Source organism: Budorcas taxicolor, chromosome 15 (assembly GCF_023091745.1).
Source record: "Budorcas taxicolor isolate Tak-1 chromosome 15, Takin1.1, whole genome shotgun sequence".
NCBI lineage: Eukaryota > Metazoa > Chordata > Mammalia > Artiodactyla > Bovidae > Budorcas > Budorcas taxicolor.
This window is the reverse complement of record NC_068924.1, coordinates 25,367,863-25,388,725: the sequence shown is the minus strand read 5'-3', so window position 1 is coordinate 25,388,725 and position 20,863 is coordinate 25,367,863. Positions and strand designations below refer to the sequence as shown.

At 39.1% G+C, this 20,863-nt stretch overlaps 1 protein-coding gene and 1 non-coding gene across 5 annotated transcripts in view; one reads left to right on the top strand and one right to left on the bottom strand.

Moving 5' to 3' along the window:
* Positions 1 to 20,863, top strand: part of CADM1 (cell adhesion molecule 1) — a 353,982-nt gene that overhangs the window by 141,227 nt on the left and 191,892 nt on the right. The gene's annotated exons all lie outside the window — the stretch shown is intronic.
* TRNAG-UCC (transfer RNA glycine (anticodon UCC)) lies at positions 1,333 to 1,404 on the bottom strand. Its single transcript has one exon. It is a non-coding gene; the product is annotated as a tRNA-Gly (tRNA).

The following is a 20,863-nucleotide window of genomic DNA, read 5'->3' as shown; positions in this document are numbered from 1 at the left end:
ACATAAGTCTTTTTTCATCTTTTTTATTTTTAACCTATTTGTGTCTTTATATGTAAAGTATTTTTCATGTAGTAAGTATATAGCTGAGGCTTGCTTTTTGAGAAACATGCAGTCTGGCAATCTCTGCCTTTTAATTGGAATATTTAGATCATTTACTGTTAATGTGATATTGATATAGTTAGGCTAATTCGTTTTGCTATTTATTTTTATTTGTCCCATCTGTACTTTCTTCTCCTTTTCTTCTTTTTCTGCCTTTTATGTTGTGAGTACTTTTTATGATGCCAGTTATCTCCTCTGTTGGCTTATAGCTATAATTGCTTTTAGAAACATTTGTGGTTATTTCAGGGTTTATAGTATACATCTTTAACTTGTTAAATCCATCTGCAAGTGATATAATAACCCTTCATGTACAAGAACCTTAAATCCTTCATGTACAAGGACCTTAAATCCTATACTTCTAATTTTCTTTCCCAGCTTATATGCTATTTTGACCATACATTTTACTTTATAACATATGCTAGAAACTTCACAGCACATTATTGTTTTGTGTAAATTGTCTATTCATTTGCTTTAAAATAAATATTTTAAAGTATCTTTTAAATAGCAATAGAACATTCCTATTCATTTATCAATTTATTATTTTTGGTGTACTGTATTCCTCTTTGTAGAGTTATATCTAGGTGATATGATCTTCCTTTTGCCTTATCAACTTTCCTTTACATTTCTTGTAATTCAGATCTACTGATGATTACTTGTTTCAACTTTTGTATGACTAAAAACCTCTTTTTTTGTTTTCAGAAGATCAATTCACTGGATATTTAATTCTAGGTTGACAGATTTCCTTTCTTTATATGCTTTAAGGATATTGTTCTACTGTCTTTTTGATTACATGATCCTAATGATAAATTTGATATTATCTTTATCTTCCTTTTTATATAAATAGCATGTCATTTTCTTTATCACTGATTTTGAGAGATTTTAGAGTGACATGATTGGGTATAATTTTCATCTTGTTTCTGTGCTTGAAGCTCATTGAACTTATTATGTCTGTGGTTGTCCCACAGCTTAATGATTATTTTTGTTTTGTTTTATTTTGTTCTGATTTCTTCCTTTGTTTTTTTTTTTTCTTTTTTTCTTTTTGTCTCTATTTCATTTTGGAAAGTTTCTATTGCTTTATTTTCAAAACTTTTTTTTTTCTTCTGAATGTCTAATGAGCTGTTAATTCCAGTGTATTTTTCATTTCATCTCTTGAAATCTATTTCTAGATGTTTTATTTGCACTTTTATTTTATTTATTTATTGTGGCTACACTGTGTGCCTTGTAGGATCTTATTTTCCTGACCAGGGATTGAACCTGGGCCCCAGCATTGGAAGTGTAGAGTCCTAACCACTGGACAACCAGGAAATTCCCTATTTGAGCTTTTTTTTTAAAAAAAAAAAATCTTTGTCTCTGTTTTGAACTCACCTAGTGCAGTTATATTATGTCTTTTAATATCTTTGTTTGCTAATTATATCATTTGTGTCAGTCTGTGTCAGTTTTGATTAACTGATTTTTTTTTTTCTCTCTACATGGGTTTATTTTCCTGCTTCTTTGCATGCCTGCTAATCTTTGATTGGTTGCTAGACACTGTGCTATTTCCTGTTTGGTGCTGGATATTTTTGTGTGTACTCTTGAGCTTGGTTTTGGTATGGAGTTACGTTACTTGGAAATAGTCTGATCCTTTTGGTTCTGCTTTTAAGATTTGTTAGGTGGAACTGGAGCAGTGTTTAGTCTATGACCAATTATTACCACTACTGAGGCAATGCCTTTCTAAGTGCTCTATGTAATAGCTGGGAGTTGTGGGGTTTTTATTCTGTCAAATTCCCAGCTTATTGTGTATTGCTCACCATTCCCTCTAACATTTCAGATAGTTTTTTTTCTCCAGCTCCAGGTGGTTAATCACACTTACGCCCTGATTGGTGTTCTGCTGGCTACTTGAGAGGGACCCTCTACAGAGCTCTGGGGCTCCCTCGCTAGGCTGTTCGTTTCTCCTCAGTACTTGGTCCTGCACAGTCTAGCTGCCTTTGTCTCTCTGAACTTACCCTCAGTTTGCCTTCCCTAGGCTGTGTCCAGGAAATTCTTCTAGAAAGTAAGATTGGGACAGCAGTAAGGCTCACATAGTTTGATTCCTGCCTCTCAGGAGCCAGTGTCCTTTGTTTCCTCATGTCCAGTGTCTTGAAAACCATTGTTTTTTCACTCACTTTGTTATTGTTGTTTCAGGTAGGAGGGTCAGCCTGGTTCCTGTGACTCCATATTGGCAGGAAGCAGAAGTCTTAATTAGTTTTAAATGTAGGTTAAGTAGCCAATAATTAATGCTGACTTCTTTAATAGCAGAGTTGTGATGGTATTAGGTATTCACCGTGGGATTCTTCTAACTCTTCCTTCAGAGGTGGGTACGTAGGAATCAGGGAGACCAACTTTAAATCCACATTAAGGGTGCAGCTGTGATAGCTTGAATTCTGAGGCCCTTTCCTTTGGCTGTCTGGGGGGAATAGGCACCACTTCCAGCCTGTTGTGTGTTGCTCACCGTTCCCTCTTACATTTCAGGTAGCTTCCCCGTAGCCCCAGATGGTTCGTTACACACATGCGCAACCAGTGCTGTGGGTAGGTGCTTTCTTGCTGTGTGCTCACATGACCTCTTTGTGCACAGAGAGGGAGAGGAAGCTCTCTGGTCTCCTTATAAAGGCAGGAATTCCACTGTGGGGACTCCACACTGATGACCCCCATCAAACCCTTGTTACCTCCCACAGATCCCATCTCTAAACATCATCATTTGGGGGTTGTGGTTAGGACTTCAGCATATGAATTGTATGGGGATACAAGCATTAAGTTCACAACAGCAGCTATAAGGGAAGTATGAGTGTGAAAGTTGCTCAGTCATGGTGTGACTCTTTGCGACCCCATGGACTACAGAGTCCATGGAATTCTCCAGGCCAGAATACTGGAGTGGGTGGCCTTTCCCTTCTCCAGGGAATCTTCCCAACCCAGAGATCGAGCCCAGGTCTCCCGCACTGTAGGTGGATTCTTTCCCAGCTGAGCCACAAGGGAATCCAAGGGAAATGTAGTGTCCTATGAACCTGAATCTTTCTCTGTGTAACTTGAATATCATTAAGGCCCCCTGAATCACACATCTGCTCTGATCTCTCTTCCTGCTCTAGCAGGCTCTGTGGCAAAATAAAGAACACTTACCCATCAAGAGACTAGAGCCTTACCTGTGCTTTTCTGGCAAGAGATTTTTTTGTTCTCATAATTCTTTTTAAAGTGCCAAGAACTCACTTCCACTGGATTAAAGAGAGCGAAATTATCTGCTTGAATCAGGAGCAACTTGTGGGAAGAGATCAGGGCTATGAAGCCTGTTGGGAGATCTGCATTTATAAGAAGATGGCTTCGGCAAGGATAAGTCATATCTTAACATCTTAGTCTTAAGTGACAGATTTGTTGCAAAGAAAATGGAAGTGGATGGAATCAGTGCTGTGTCTTTTTTCCTGTGGCAGCATTTCAGAATAATGTATTGTAGCTCGATTTTTGCTTGTGCTTCTTCCTTCAGTTAATATTAGAGTCAGAAGCCTGATCAGACATGGTGCTGTTTTTTTCTTTCTAATCAAGGCTTGTGGACAGGTGAAATCTGTGAGGATTAATAAAATAAAAAATCATCTGCGAGTGAGGTGGCTGAATTTTATTTCAGTTGTTAATGTTGTGAATGCAGATATACTTGTTTTGTTACAGAGATTCTGGGAAGCCAGTATGCCCTTAGCTTTGTTTGGAATTTTTTGTGGCATCAAAATTTTGTATTTTAATTTAGTCTTTAGCTTGTTAGCTGTCTTTCCTCTGCAAGTCTGAAAAGTCTGAGAGTTTTCTTTGCAGTTCTAACAATTAATTGAAAAATAAAATGATGACTATGTTTTGTTAGCTAATGCATCTTCTGCCAGCTTCTTGTAGCAAATGGGATTATAAAATCTTGCATGTCCAGTTTATATTTCTTTCTCTGAACAAATGATTAACCATGCCCATAGAATCCTAGATAGTTTAAAAATAACTGCCTCTCCAATGTTTTGAAGGTTTGCCTATGGGTTGCAAAGAAGGTACCATAAGAAATAATTTTGGATTGTGGAGTTTGTTTTTCTTTCAGGGGCAGCTCTGCAATGAGACTGGGTTGTTCTGCCCCTTTCAGTGATTCCACGATGCCCTTATTAAGACAAAGAGGCCTCTCTTAGGATTCATCTAAAAAATTATTGCAAGATAAAGCAAGAACAAGGTTCCTCTTGCTCTGCTGAACAGTGAGGGGAGGCAGCTGTCAGAAGGACTGACACATTTCTTTGCCCTAGAGCTGCACTATCAAGCTGGATAGCCAGTCGCCTCCTGTGGCTATTGAAATTTAAGACTAAAGTTCATTTCCTCAGTCGCATTAGCTCCTTGACAAGTGCTTGATAGCTGCATGTGGTTATTGGCCACCGTGTTGGACAGTGTAGATAAGAACCTTTCTCTCATGGCAGAAAGCCCTCTTGGATAGCACTGCACGAGAGGTTATTATACTAATTCACTTATCCCCAAATGTGGGGGTCGAAGTGCTGTTCTCAGTCTTAGAATCACAGTAACCAGAAGAGGGACAGGAAAACAAAACACAAAAACATGCTACACGGAAAATTACCATGGGCTATTGATGTGTTCTTGTCACTATATGTGCTGCTAACATTAGGATTCTCCCCCCACTCTCAGTATTATTCCTCCCAAAGAGAAGTCATTATGTATATTCAAGTTTATTAGAAGTCTCCCATAGATCAGTCTCTCAGTTACTTTGAACATCGAAACAGCCTTCATGAATGCTTGCTGAATATGCAGAGTCAGATTCAAAAAGAGAGATAGAAATTTAACACAAGCTTAATGATTTAGGTATGACCTCTAGATGACATGTTGGATATTATTAAACACAGGCCTTTTTTAATCCCTTAAAATTTTTTTATTGAAGAAAACTTGGTTTACAATGTTGTGTTGGTTTCTGCTGTGCAGCACGGTGACTCAGTTATACACATATACATTCTTTTTCATGTTCTTTTCCATTATGGTTTATCACAGGATATTGAATATCATCTGCTGTGCTATACAATAGGTCCCTGTTTTTTATCCGTTCTGTATGTACTAGTTTGCATTTGCTAATCCCAAGCTCCATATCCATCTTTCTTCCACTCCTCCTCCCTCTTGGCAACCACAAGTCTGTTCTGTCTATCTGCGAGTCTGTTTCTGTTTCATAGTTAAGTTCATTTGTATCATAGTTTAGATTTGACATATAAGTGACATGACACGGTATTTATCTTTTTGACTTACTTCCTTAGCATGATAAACTATATGTCTATCCATGTTGTGGCAAAATGGCATTATTTCATTCTTTCTACGCCTGAGTAGTATTCCACTGGGCTTCCCTGTGACTCCGATAGTAAAGAGTCTGCCTGCAATGCAGGAGACCCAGGTTCAGTCCCTGGGTCAGGAAGATCCCCTGGAGAAGGGAATGGCTATCCACTCCAGTATTCTTGCCTAGAGAATTCCATAGACAGAGGAGCCTGCGGGGCTACAGTCTGTGAGGTTGCACCGAGTCAGACGTGACCGAGCGACTGACACTTTCACTGTGTGTGTGCACCACGTCTTCTTTATCCACTCATCTGTCAATGGATATATAGGTTGTTTCCATGTCCTGGCTATTGTGAGCAGTGCTGCTATGAAGATAGGAGTGTATGTATCTTTTTGAAGTATAGTTTTGTCCAGATATATGACCAGCAGTGGGATGGTGAGATCATATGGCAACTCTATTAACCAAGTCTTTTAAAGAGCAGATAAAAAGTATTGCAAATGTCTTTGCTATGAAGATCTCAACTGTGTGCCTGAAAGATGTGTGAAAAACTGTCCTACTATTTAGTGACTTGGTGCTTGCGGCAACTGTGTCATAAGTGAATTTTAGAAGTGCTATGTGTAAAACACCCTCTAAGGAGAAATGATTTGCTCAGGATGGTGTCCCTAGAACAAGTAGCTCTAGGGGTAGTAAGACAATTTTGTGCCTGAGGAGTTCTTCATGAAATGTGAGAGGAGAAAACAACAAAGCCTTTCCTAAATAGACTCTGCAATGTTCCATGTGATTTTGAACATGTATGTTAGCCATCTCAATCTCAGTCCTAAAAGGTACTATGGTCAAATTAAAAACAAAACGAAGCAAAACTTCATATTTTGAGGGGATCATCTCATGTGGAAAAAAGGGGAAATTTTCTTACCTTTAAGATTCACTTAAATTGGGACCTGTCAAATGTCTGCTTCTAGAGATCTCACTGAATTTTTTTTCTAAGAAACACTTTTGTTCACAGAGGAGAACCATCTCAAATTTATTAAACCAATGAAAATAAAATCAGAAGACAACTGAATAATCCTCTTAAAATGCTGTTAAAATTTATAAAATTGATGCATATATTAATGTGCTAAAAATGCACAAAATGTTAAAAACCTGGAGTGAAACAAAATGCTAACAGTGGTTGACTCTGAGTGGTGAGATTCCTGTGATCTCTCTTTGCTCCTTTAATTTTTTCTGTTTCATTTTCTATGATGAATATGCATTCATCTTATAATTACAATAAAAAGAAAAAAATTATCACTTAAAAAAGAACATATTAAAGTGAGCTATTGATTTGATTTATGGGTCCATACTTCATACGTTAACTCAAGTAAGTGGGAAGGAGCTTCTTTGAACAAAGACTGGTTCCAAGTGGGCACTGCACACTTTTCTAAAAGAAAACATACTGTCTAGCCAGTTGCTATTGTTTGTTTTCATCTTTAACAGTACTCAGAATGTCATGCAAAAGGTAATTCTTGACAATTTTTATGTAAATCATTGAGACTTTTGTTTCCTCAATATATATATGAGGGCATGACCCACCAAGGTCCAAAATATTCTACATTCCCACTGCCATGGTGCTAGGATACTAGGGGGAAGGATTGACTGCATGTAAAGTAGTTTCAAAGTGTTCAGCTCTTTTCAGACCATTTCACATTAATTCCTGGTGAAATAATGTAGAAAGATTACTTCTGAGGTGAAGGTAATTTAGGACTACTATTTTTTTTTTTGGCATTGACTTACTATGATCTTGAGTAAGTCAAATTATATATTTCTCTTTTCCTCTGTATTATATTCTTCATTTGATTTCTTAAGGAAGCTTTTTTTTTTTTTGGTAAAATTATTTGACCTACTTGGAAGAAATGCATGTTCTAAGAAATGTGAACACATCTCTTCTTGGAGTTGGTGATGGACAGGGAGGCCGGGCGTGCTACGATTCATGGGGTCTCAAAGAGTTGGACACGACTGAGCGACTGAACTGAACTGAACTTCTTGGTGTGCAATTTCTCTTCTTTTCTTCTCTAGTGCCACTTGTTACATCACACAGACTCAGTAACAAAAAGACTTACTGCTCTGCATGTTGTGAGGAGTAAAAGAAAAAGATTAGAAACTTGCCTCATTTCGAAGGAGACTTTTTTAAGGTATCCCAGGGGATGTGGACTCAAGGTCCTACAAGACTAACTCTCTTTACAGCCTTACAAGAATGCAGTACAGATGACCTGCATGTAAAATATGCTGCCTGTTGCTTTGGACATCACTTGACACTAAAAAGCTATGCATTTTGGATTTTTTGCATGTCAGAATCTTAGCCGGAGGAATTAAAAATAAATATTTAAGTAGGTTCCCGACTTTTCCTATCAAGGAGGCACGGAGACAGGCAATTTGCTTAGCAAGTCTTTTTGTTCGCCTGTGTTTGTGCCGCAGAGAAGTGTGATGTTTGCTTCTGATGATTCCAAATGTGCATGCATTATATGATCAGAGCAGAGTCTAGAGCATGGCAGCGCTATCTGTGGACGGCTGTGTGATAACATGTGACCCTAGTGACAGAAATCACTGGGTGCTGGCAAAAAAGGAGCCATTAATCTCGATGGAAATATTACCGCACAGGTGTCGGTTAATCCTGGCCCTTTCATGGCTGCAGCCCTTACGCAGAAAACCTACTCCATGCTTGCACAAGTTGCCAGGTCTCTAGATTGCTAAACCATGTTAACTGTGATGGTTGGTGGGGGGTGCGGGGGTGGAGGGCAGAGGCACTTGGGTAAAATCCTCCTGTATTATCAAGACTTAGTTTCTAAATGTTCTGATCCTGAAAATTGCTTCCTGGTTTAAGCAAGATTAGCAGTGTGACCATTTTGGCATTTTGAGTTTGATACTTTGAAAATACTCACAAATTTATGTCCCCCCTCCAATTATTTTTTTGCTGCATTAGGGTCACCTGAGCTATCATATGAGGTCATTAAGAAGTTACAGTAGAAGTTTTCTTGTCCAGTTTGGCTAATTCCAATAGTTGACCAATCAAAAAATTCTAACATTTTTAAGATTCTGACCAATCTAAAAATTATAAATACATACTTTCAGCTTTTTAACATTTATAGTTATATTTATCATGCATATAGATATTTTCATTTTTTATTTGCCAGTATTTGATGTTAAGTCGAAAGAGTCAGACATGACTCAGCCACTAAACATCTACAGCAACTAAACAAAGCACTTCCTTTGCTGGTTGGACCTCCCTGTGTCTTTCTTGTGTAAACCACACCCACAATGCAGTCCCTCTGATTTCTAATCCGTATTTATCTGAATCAAGCATGTTACTTAAAAATACTGTGAAATAGCTACATGCAGAATCCTTCTAGACTTTTGTTAAATTTCCCCTGAAACTTTTATCTAACTTCCATGTAGTCAGTGATAATTGTTAAATGACTCATCTGTATGAAATTCTTTCAAATATTCTGCTTTATTTTGATAGAAACAGCAAATCACTCTTTTTACACTGATATTTCATTGATTTATATGGTATCATCTGTTCACATACGATTTAATTAGATTTTGGGATTACGTTGACAAAGAGAGCTAGAATAGAAAGATTTGGGAGCAAACCCACTGAACTCATGGTAACTGTGCAACTCAGCTGGTAGAGAGTCCCGCATGTATGACTCTGCAGAATACCCTGAGCTTTGGTTAGCGTGTTCTACAGGGAAATAGGGAGCACTGTTTAATCAAGCCTGTCAAGGTTTTCTATGCTGCTGCCGCTGCTAAGTCGCCTCAGTCGTGTCCGACTCTGTGCGACCCCATAGACGGCAGCCCACCAGGCTCCCCCGTCCCTGGGATTCTCCAGGCAAGAACACTGGAGTGGGTTGCCATGTCCTTCTCCAATGCATGAAAGTGAAAACTGAAAGTGACGTCACTCAGTCCTGTCCAACTCTTAGCGACCCCGTGGACTGCAGCCCACCAGGCTCCTCCGTCCATGGGGTTTTCCAGGCAAGAGTACTGGAGTGGGGTGCCATATAAACACCTACAAAGAGCTACAGCTGAAAACTGATAAAAGATTTACTTTTTACCCTTGTTTTCTGTTTTTCAAATTAAAAGCCAGATACAGTGATGTAGATGTTAAGGAAACCATGATTAAATGAGCTACATGTCAACATTGATATTATAAGTTCTGAATTGGTAATTTTACTACTTTGAGCATTTATTATATATAGCATATTAATTACTAGATTCGTGATGCTATTTTAAAAAATTTAAGAGTACTGAGTGATAGCTTGCCAGATATGTAATAGAGTATGAGAGGTGAAATAGTCAATGACTTAAGTATAGGACTGATTGTGACATTCTGGAACTGTCATGGATATTTATATACTCTGTCAGAAATACGATGATGCCAGAGTGGATCTGATCCCTACCAAACAAGTTAAATAAATGGCTTCTCCTCCTCCCACCCTCATTTCCTTCTTCTTCTTCTCCTCTTGCTTTATAACTTACTCTTCTATAGAAAATGCATGGGGGACTTTTAAAATGGTGGTATTTCTGGTCATAATAGATGTGTGCTTCTACCAGGCCAAGTCCAGGTGTTTTCATTAGAAATGGAAGGAAGGAATTGATTTAAACGAATACCTCCTTAAAAAGAAAAAGGAGACATGAAAGAAAGATATAAGAGAGTGTTGATTGGGAGGGTTTCATGTGTAAAAGAGACTTAATGATGGGTCTAAATGTAAATGTTAGGAACACTTTTTAAAGGAAAACTTGGCCTTACAAAAGAGTTTATAGAAGCAAGTATTTCAGGAACTGAAATAGGTTTTGAAAATGAGAGACACTCGATGCCAGAATAAGAATGAACATATCTTAGATTTCACTGAGAGGGATCACACGTGTATTGAAAATTACCAGAAGGAACAGTCCTAAGATCATTTGATTCAGGCCCCAGTGAAAGCCCTGGAATAGTCCAAGAATCTTAGCCTTTCCTATTAAAGAGCAAAGTACGTTCTTCAGCTTTTCCTAGTTGAACTGATGAACTGATCAGTGGACCTTGAATCTAAGGAAACAAATTTCTGTTTATCTTAAACCTCCCCTATTGTGTTTTTGCATGCATTCATCTTATTCTTTCCATTATTCTTAGCTTAGTCATCCAGATTGCTGTTTAAAAAGGAAAATTACCTTTAAATGGACTTGGCAAATAAACAGATCTATCACTGTCTGGGGTTTCTGAATCTTTTTTAACATAATTTTTTATAAGAAGAGGAGGAACTGTTTTCTTTAATATTGAAAAGCCATTACCTGGAGCACCCCTCATCAACCTTGGTCCACAAGTTCAGTCATTCGGTAGAATTTAGAGGGCTCTGACATTCAGAGAACAGCGGCCAACTGTCAAAAAACGGTGGGAGATGGTAATAATGACCTCCATTTAAGGTCACTGGTGCTTGAATGCATGCGGTACTTTGGCACTAGTTATGCCATATCCTGCTGATTGTGAAACTGGTGCCAGGTGTAATGTATGGGGCCAAAGGAACTTTGTAGCGACAAGAGGCAAAGGAACCTGAGCTCTCAGCTTGTACCATTGATCCTTATGGGAAGATTTATCTGGATTGGGCATGTCTATCTGATTTTTCTGTTGGCAGAGACTTGAAGAAATGAGTGAATGAGATAAAAATTAAATTCAGGTCCTTTAGCCGATAATAGAAGCTTTCTCAGAGAAGGCAATGGCAACCCACTCCAGTACTCTGGCCTGGAAAATCCCATGGATGGAGGAGCCTGGCAAGCTGCAGTTCATGGGGTCGCTACGAGTCGGATATGACTGAGCTATTTCACTTTCACTTTTCAATTTCATGCATTGGAGAAGGAAATGGCAACCCACTCCAGTGTTCTTGCCTGGAGAATCCCAGGGATGGGGGAGCCTGGTGGGCTGCCGTCTATGGGGTCGCACAGAGTCGGACATGACTGAAGCGACCTAGCAGCAGCAGCAGCAGCAGCAGCAGCAGCAGCAGCAGCAGCAGCTTTCTCTGTGTTCCTGTCACTTAGCACGTAGTAGGTGCTTGATTATTGAATGAAAGATCAGTGGCGCTACATTTTCTGGATAAGACCCCTTGTGTCGATGTCTAATAAAATGGGATTTGCAAGAGTGATGATGGAACAATGGATAAGCAATAAGGTGTACTTCTTTTGAGGTTATAAGCATAAAAATACTCAGTGACCTCATAGCTTTATTAATGCTTATTTGTGGAGAAGGATTAAATAGTATCTTGCCTCTTTTACTTTGCTTTTAATCATTCGTTGTTAAATACAGGCTTAGGCCATCTGTCTCTGACAAGATCTGCCTAGATATGGAAGACTGTATTATAGAGATATTTTAAAAAAAAAAAGATAAACTCTAATAATCTGTTTATACTGTTATTCTCCAAGCATTTTCCTAAAACAGTTTTCAGTAAATTTCCTACCAGCTAAACCACAAATTTATCTGTAATTAAAACTATTTTTGTTGACTAGGTCTCAGTACTCTTGAGGCCTGTGGGAATTGCCTTTTGCTCTTTTTTCTCTTGAAGTTAAGATGGTAAGAAAACCTTGTCAGGTTTAAAAGGTAAAACACGAAACTGTCAGTTTTCTGATATCGAGGTATATTCTTTTGAGAATCAACATTCCAAATGGTTAATCTAGTTAATTCTCAGTGGTACAAGATTGGGGCAAAGGGGGTTGACCATGTTTTGGCACCTGATTTCATTTTATTTTATACCAAGTGCTTCTTAGGCATTTCTGCCTCATCAGTATTCCATAGGGGTAGGTGTCATTAACCTCAGTGAAGAGTTTATTACAAGCTATTGTTAGAACTTGTTTTTGAATAATATTACTCCGTCATGTAAATGAGACATACTGCACCAACCTATACCCATACTGAACCAACAGAGTTTAAGCCTGTTCTGGACGTGGAAGGATCAGGTTTGAGTATGTGATTTGGGACAGTGTTGCTTGCTCGTGTGTGTGTGTGTGTGTGTGTGTGTGTGTGTGTGTGCGTGCAGGCGCATGTGGGCATGGGTGCATGTGTGCCCCAAGGCATGCACAATCTGAAGATACAGTATGAATTTTTCTTGGCATAAATTCAGTTCTTAGAATTGCTTCCTTCTCACTCAGATGCAAAATACAGTGAAGAATTATAAGCAGTCCTAAATAATGGCTGTATACACGATTCAGGGTCACCTTCAACAAGACACAGGTCACTCAAGACGTTCAGAGACTACAGTGCTGACTCTACTCTGGGACTCTTAAAATGCTTCCTGTGAGCCCTGGCTAGTCATAGGTAGAATCTGAGTTATACAGTCTGATTTCCTTTATGAGCTGGAGGTTAACTACAGCACTGACTGCTACTTCATTATAATCCTACTGACTTCTCTCTGGTGAGAGAATTGCCAGCATACCCAGCTTTGCATGTGTGGAAGACTGTTATAGCACCAGTTTAATGATATTTCAGAGACAAATAGTAGATATGGAGGGTGATTCAGTGTTTTATGCTGTATGAATGGTGTTTTACTTGCTTTGGTGCGGTTTTATTTTTCATTTTTTAGCAAAGTCCCCCCAACCCCACCCCGTGCCCCTCAGCCTTTTGTCATTTTAGCAGAATTTGGAATCCAAGAAGCAGAGCATTCCCAATTACATTTGGACACAGTCTTTTAGAGATTCTTAGTCAAAATGTAAATTATAGGTTAAAATATAGCTTGAGTACTTTGAAGGCCAAGTCCATTTGTACTTGGTAAATATTAGTGATCGCCAGGAGGACCACAAATGTACCCAGGCAGCTTCATCTTACTGTCAAATGAAAATCTCAAAAAAATAAATTCTTGTTGAATCTTGTGAGTAGGCTGCAGGGGCCCAGTAAGACTTTAAAGAAAGAATACCTTTTAGAAGGGGCTCAAGGTCACAGTCATCAGTCTTTCTTTGAAAACCTGTGAAGTGCCTCCCAGACACTTTTATTTCGCTTTCAGTGGTGTTTGGTCTAGGGGCTCTGCTGACGGCTCGACCACACACTTAGCGTTCCCTTTCTGTGCATCAGCACAGCCCGAGACTGCCCGGCTGCTCTCGGCCTTTAGGGTTCTGTCATGGAATGTAAGGAATTTGCAACAGGAAATGTATCTAGCTTTGAAATATTTTCGTCTGCTGCAGTCACTGAACCTGCACGGCTTTTGGGTGTCAGCATTTCATTCTAGGATTTCATCTGGAGTGTGTGTGTGTGTGTGTGTGTGTGTGTGTGTGTGTGTGGTTTTCTCTCTCAAGTCACGGCTTTTGGGTGTCAGCATTTCATTCTAGGATTTCATCTGGAGTGTGTGTGTGTGTGTGTGTGTGTGTGTGTGTGTGTGTGGTTTTCTCTCTCAAGTTACCCATAGGATGCGGTTCATGTGCAGTCCCCGTTACAATTCATAATCACGTAAGCAGTGTTAGCAGGTTTTGGCAAATGCTCCATTTCATCTATGCCTAAGAACGGAAACCTTTGATCAGCAAGATAATTCAATTTCACCGTATATTTTTGGTTAGGATGCAGCCACAAAGTCAGCAAAAAGCTCAAGTTGTTTTCAGGCAGCTCATTTGTATTGTAGTTGTGTTTATATAGTTTGGCTGCTTTCTGAGTCTTCAAGTGCAACATCACTGTCAGCTTTTTCTATGGACTTTAAGCAAAAGTCAAAATAACAGGTGTATTACTTTGTTGCCAAAGAAAGGCTTATGTATGCCCTTCTCTGTGTGATTAATCTTCTTAGCCAGCTGACATAGCAGTGCTGGGCATGATGTAGGTACCCAACAAACAACAACAGATCCAGCCATTAACGTGGTTGTTATTCCAAGCCTCTCAAAATAAGTTTGAGTGAAAGAGACCAAGGAACTGAAAGATCCTGCTACACTTTTTAGTGTATGACTTATTTTTGAGAGTCTCAAACTTAACCCTACTAGAAGAATTGTGTTTGGAACAGTACAAAGCCAGTGTGTGTGTGTGTGTTGAAACTAAAGAAATTTGGAGCATTCAACAAAGTTTGAGTCAGGATCATTTTGTCTTATGTGTGTCTGTGTGTGCGTGCGCTCAGTTGTGTTCAACTCTTTGCAACCCCACCAGACTCCTCTGTCCTTGGAATTTTCCAGGTGAGACTACTGGAGCGGGTTGCCATTTCCTTCTCGGGGGGATTTTCTAACCCAGGGATCGAACCCAAATCTCTTTCATCTCTTGCACGGCATGTGGATTCTTTACCACTTTACCACCTGGAAGCATTTTGTCTTACTTGTGCTTAGAAGAGCCCTATTCAGTGCTAGGCACAGGAAGCACTCAATAAATTACTTATTGGCCATCTAGCTCAGGAGTGAATACATGGGGGACGTGCGATTTTTTAGAATGACTGAAAATGTAGGATCCACAGACTTCCCTGGTGGTCCAGCGGTTAAGACTCCATGCTTCCACTGTAGGACGTAGATTAAATCCCTCGTTGGGGAAGTTCTGCATCCCACCGCAGTGGGGGCAGAAAAAAGACAGTCAATGAAAATGCAGGATTCATTGTAATCAAGAAAGGGACCCATTTCTCTAAGGAGGTTTGCAGTATGACTGTGTCTTGCCTTTACTTTGAGCTGATCCTCTATTGAGGTACCTGTCATGTACCAACCATTGTACTTAGTTCTTGAAATGTATCATCTCACCTTGGTATATGACACTAGTTAGAACTATAAGAAATTTCATGTTGAAAGAATTTTTAATCCAGATTTTATATCCTGACATTACCTAGTTGTCTATCGGAAGCCCATGCCTTTGAGCAGTGTACTTGAGCACTCAGCTAGAAAATAGTCAGTCTTCATAGGAATAATATTTTAGATCCTAGAACATTGATGGAATAGTTTCTTAAAAATCCCAACCATTTTATGACAAACCATACAGATTGTCTCTCATTTTGTAATATTTTTTTAAGTGGTAATGCATATATGTATACAGAGCTATTCTGAGAGTCTGCTTTGATGATTGATTCAAGATTACTCATCTTAGTTTTGCCTACTTGATGTGAGAAACAAAAAACATTTCTCCTTCTGCTCTGACAGTAAAAAGAGTGGTCCGTATGAGATACCCAAAGGGGATCTGAAACACTGAACGTTGGGGAGAAAGTATTCCACGTGTTGTATTTGGGAGGCAAACCTTTTGCAAGGTGGTTAATTCTAGATTGATTTGTACTCCTCAGGGTTTAAAGGGGGTGAATTTAGTGGGAGAGATGAGATTTGAAGCAAAAGGTACAGTTTTGTGTGTGGTGGAGTAGATGAGATGACCCTTTTGTCCTGTGTGTTTTAAAATTACTGATGAAATATGAATGAGAATTTTCCAGGTGGCTCAGTGGGTAAAGAATCCAAGCGGAAGATGTGGGTTTGATCCCTGGGAGGAGAAGATCCCCTGCAGAAGGAAATGCAACCCACTCCAGTATTCTTGCCTGGGAAGTCCCGTGGACAGAAGAGCCTGATGGGCTACAGTCCATGGGGTAGCAAAAGAGACATGGCTTAGCGACTAAACAACGACATGAATGAATCTCAGTGTAATTGCTCTGAGTGAAATAAGCCAGGTAAAAAGAGTACATATTCTATGATTCCTGTTATACAGAATTCTAGAAAAATGCAAAAGAAACTACAATGAGGGGAAAAAGAAATGGGTTAATGACTGAGAGGTGATGGGGAGGTGGTGGTCCCAGCAGGAGGGATTCCGAGTGTGTCCAAGGACATTCAGGGGCCGGTGCATCAGTTCATTATCTGGATAGTGGTGATGGTTTCACAGCTGTGTTATGTATGTCAGCTCCATGTATATTACATATATGGAGTTGACTGTGTGTCAGTTATACCTTAATAAGGTTGCTAGGAAAAATACATTCTTATGGCTGTTACCTATAATCCACTGATTTCTTTAGCATCTTTCTCTTATACTAGACTGTAAGCTCCAGGAAGGTGGGCTTTTGCTATTTTGTTTCTGTGTCCTCAGTGTTTACTGCAAGTGGAACCTACTATGTACTCATCTGAGTGTGACTCAAGGGACATGGCACTCATGTCACGTGACACACAGCCAGCCCTCATTCACAGATCGCTTGCTATGTGCCAGGTACTTTACTAAGATATTTTATTAATCTTCTCAACGTACTTTTTGAGAGAGACAATCTTTTGGGCCCCATTTAACAGAAAGGATAACAGGGCTCAGAATAGTTAGGTGACATGCTGGACATCACAGCTTGAGGATGGAGGGGCAACTAAGGGCAAGCTGTCTGAGTTAGTCTGTGATAACCTTTGCCGTTGAACCCTGTGGCATTTCTTTATGGCTTATGTGGATTTTTATGAAGCTATGACAGGGAAATTTGCAAGAATATAAGACTCAGTTCCTGGCACTTCACCTTCAACACAATAGAAATTCAGTAGACATTTTAAAATGAATGAACGAACCTGGTGCTGAAAGGTCTTCTTACAGGAAAATCCTTTTCCTTTTGTTTATTTTCCCGGTATTAATAGAGCAAAGTCGACATATTACACGTCTCTCTGTTTGTACTATGTGAAACCTGAATGAGGTGCGGGGCCAGGCAAGCAGAGGAAAGCCCTTCCAGGTGGGCTTTTGCCCACACCTCCAATGGGGGCTCCTGAGCAGGTCCTCTCCATTGTCATGTTGTGAGTTTGTGCCAGGAGGGGAGAAGAAAGCATATATTAAATTTCCCTCACAGTTGTATTATTTGTAAGGTTCTCCTAAAAGCCAGTTGATTTTTGTAAGCTAACATTAGAATTCCAAAAAGGGATTACAAAAATGTTTGCATTGTACTATTATAACATGGTTGGAATACATTCTTTTCCCCTTTTGGTTATAATACCCATCCTGTTTGAATTGTAGAATACAAAGAATGGATACATTGCTGAAAATACATACTTTTTTTTTCTTTTTTAGGTAATTATGTGGTTTTTTTTTTTCTTAAGCCTGTTATAACATCCATTTATCTCCGGTTTGTGTGTGTGTCTTTTAATGGTAGTACATTAAAGTTACAAAAGCTGCCAACATTTTTTGAGTTTAAAAGGAGTAGTTCCTGAACAGTGGTGTCATTTCTTATATACTACTAGGTAGGGGTCACTTTGGGATTTTATGTGGACTGCTATTTTTTCTATAAGTGCTACTTACCAAAAAAACTATGCTTTATAGCTCCATTTTTTAAAAACAGTAACTATACCATTCATTAGATGCATCATTCATTGACATTTTCTTATTTGTCCATCTATTCATTCAGAAACTATTTATCAAGGCCACGTTTCTTGCCAGGGTCTGTGTTAAGTATGGCCAGTATATGGTACATTCATAAATGCCTTCTGCTTTCATGGAGGAAATTTGTCCTTTCTGCCTGTAGTTTTGCTTTTGGAGATATTAGAAGCATCAGAATTGTTAATCCTTTTATATTGACTTGTCAGCTCTGCCAAAATCACAGGTTATTTAGGTCAAGTTGCTTGGCCTTACTGCCCTCATTTCTTATTTTATAAAATGGGCATAGTAACTGCTTCTCCCATGTGAGTTATATAACAAATAATGTACTTCAGGAAGAGAGTTGTAAAAATTCACAAGGTATAAGAGAATAATTTAGTGATTAACCCACTTTCTGAGTTTGTGCATGTGACTGTGTGTGTGTGTGTGTGTGTGTGCGTGTGCAAGCGTGAGATCTGAAGCTGAATTAAATCGGTTTAGTTTTTGATTTCTAGGTAGTTTGCCTATCACTTGATTTCTCTTGAGATGACCTTTGAATTAATTATTTCCTTATCTTTCCGTTCTGGATGGAAAATGCAGAAAGTTTGGGGGTTTGTAGTTTGATAATTTCAATTAGTATCATTTCACCAAATTATACTTCTCCAAGATGCATAGGAGTGTTTTTGTTCAAGTAGAAGGGAAATTAGCACGGACACGATTCCTTTTAACTGACATAGGTGGATACATTAGAGATGTTTAGGGAAATCCTTTCTGCAGTGTATTGGCGGTGAATAAAATGAATGCATAATATGTTATAATTAAGTTAATGATCACTAATTTGTAGAGAGTTCTTCGTTTTAATGATATCGAGAAACACTCTGGAGACTCTGAGGTGGTTATCTTTAATTTCAGTATTTTTGAAAAATTCTAGTTACCATAGTGCTATAGTTCCCAGGGAAATTTCTTATGCACATAAACGTGCTTTTTCTCATGACCTCCCTGTTGCTATTTAGGGTTTAATTTATCTTAAATTGTAATTATCTGGCCACTTGCAAATCCCTTACAGGCCGAGATTATGTCACATTAAAGTTTGTGTCTCCAGTACTTTGATCAAGGCCCTTTATACAGTCAGGTTTAGAAACTGTTGGCCCACTTAACTGAAAGGTCCATCAGAAAATGCTCAGAAGCCTCATAGTATTTCTTGATCCTCCCCCTTGTCCTGCGTTGAGCAGTTGATTCCCAAGACTTGAGAATCAGGATTGCCTGGGTACTTAAGAGTCCTTGGTTTGAGACTGCAGATAGATCTAAGCTTGCTTATCTCCTATCAGCTGCGAGTCCTTGGGTAAGTTATACGTTCTCGGGGCCTTCATTTTTTTAATTTGAAAGCGTGAATCATCATGCTTAGTTTGTAGACTTGTGAAGGCTAAGAAAAATAATGATCAGCATAATGGTTGCACATAGTGGGTCCTCAGTAAATGATACTTTCCTTTTATAAAACGGTTAACCCTCTTCAATAATTTAAGAAGTCTTTCTTCACACCAGATTATAAAAGCCTCGTGAGTGTTTCCCTTGATGTTTTCAGTCTCCTCTGCTTTCAGGTCAGGTTAGATGTAGCTGCCAGATTAAATATTTATTAATTATTGACTATATGATATGCACTAGGCTTTTTCTGTCCAGTTCATGATTCTAAATAAACGAAGAACCCATCACGGCTTTGACCTAGAGACTGAAATTTACTTAGATTGGTAGTCAGTCTGAACCAAATCTAGTTATCTAGCCTCATCTTCTTTTTGCCTTCACTCTACAATCCTTACAAATTGAACCCTCAGTTCTTCCTAGTCGTTAGAGACTGGGATGAGATATCCAGGGACCCAGGTAGGTTCAGACCCTGTCCTGTCAATCACTTCATCCACTTACTACCCTCTCTTTCCAGAGCAAGAAGGTACAGGATGGGAATCTTAAGTACTAGTACCCGAGACTCAGTGCAGAGCTCTGATAGAAGCTGGATAGGATCGGAGGTTTAGGCTTGAACCCAAGGGATGCCTGCAACTCCTCTGTCTGTTCCAAGTCTTAATCTTGGAATCTCACTGCTTTTTGGCAACCACACTAAAGACAAACTGAGACTGAAGGAACAGCTAGAGCTCCAAAGTGAAAGTGAGTACAAATTGGACAGCCAGTCTGCCTCAAGAGATGAAGCCTTTTCTAGCTCTGCTTACTACATGAAGCCAGGAAGCAAGAAGTTAAAGAGAGTATTCAAAATAGGTGCCAACCTTTAACACCCAGTGCCTATCCACTTGGAACCCTCAGTGATGTGGACTCTGTGCTCTCATTATAGGAGAAAAAACCCTGCTTTCTTGGAGATGAGCTGGATGGTATCTAGAAAGGCAGTGGGTAAAAGCGGATGGCATGGGAAAAAATGGGGTAGATGTTTTATTCTCTTGACTCCTGTTATATGACATGAGCTGATAATTGATAATGTTTGTGATATTCCCTTTGCTTAAAATTTACTGTAGCTCACGTGCCCCTTAGAATGTCTTCCCGATTTATTCTTTATTCCTTTTCTTGTCAGCCCAGAGCAGTCTACAAGTTCTTTGTATCCATTATGGCAAATATAACTTCCATCTGTCATTATCATTTTTCTTATATTTTATTTAGTTCAATAAGTGTCTCTTCATGCCTACTGCCTGAGAACTATTGTGCTCAATTCTGGAGATATACAGTGTAGGGTTCCTTGAAAAAATTAAGGTCTACAAACATATAAACAAGATTCAAGTGAGTGATGGGGCTAGAAAGATCATCCCTGGCTAAGTTACTGTGTCCAGGAGGTACCATACCAAGGAGCTTGGATTTTATAAGAATGAGAACTCACTGAAGGATTTTAACCGGAAGTGTACCCAGGTCAGATCTACATTTTAGGAAATTCATTCTAAGAGTTTTGTGAAAGATGGATTTTAAAGGGGCAATACTAGAGAAGGAAGCCCGGGACAAAGACCATCACAAAGATCCAAATGAAATGAGGCACTTACTGGATATATACTAAGTGTCAAATTTTGGACCAAAAAAAAAATGGGTATGTAGTATGTGAGTATAACTTTTGTACATCTTTGCTTCTGATAAGAAGAGCCAACTCTTTGAAAAAGACCCTGATACTGGGAAAGATTGAATGCAAAAGGTGAAGAGGGCAGCAGAGGATGAGATGTTTGGATGGTATCACCGACCCAATGGACATGAATCTGAGCAAACCCTGGGAGATAATG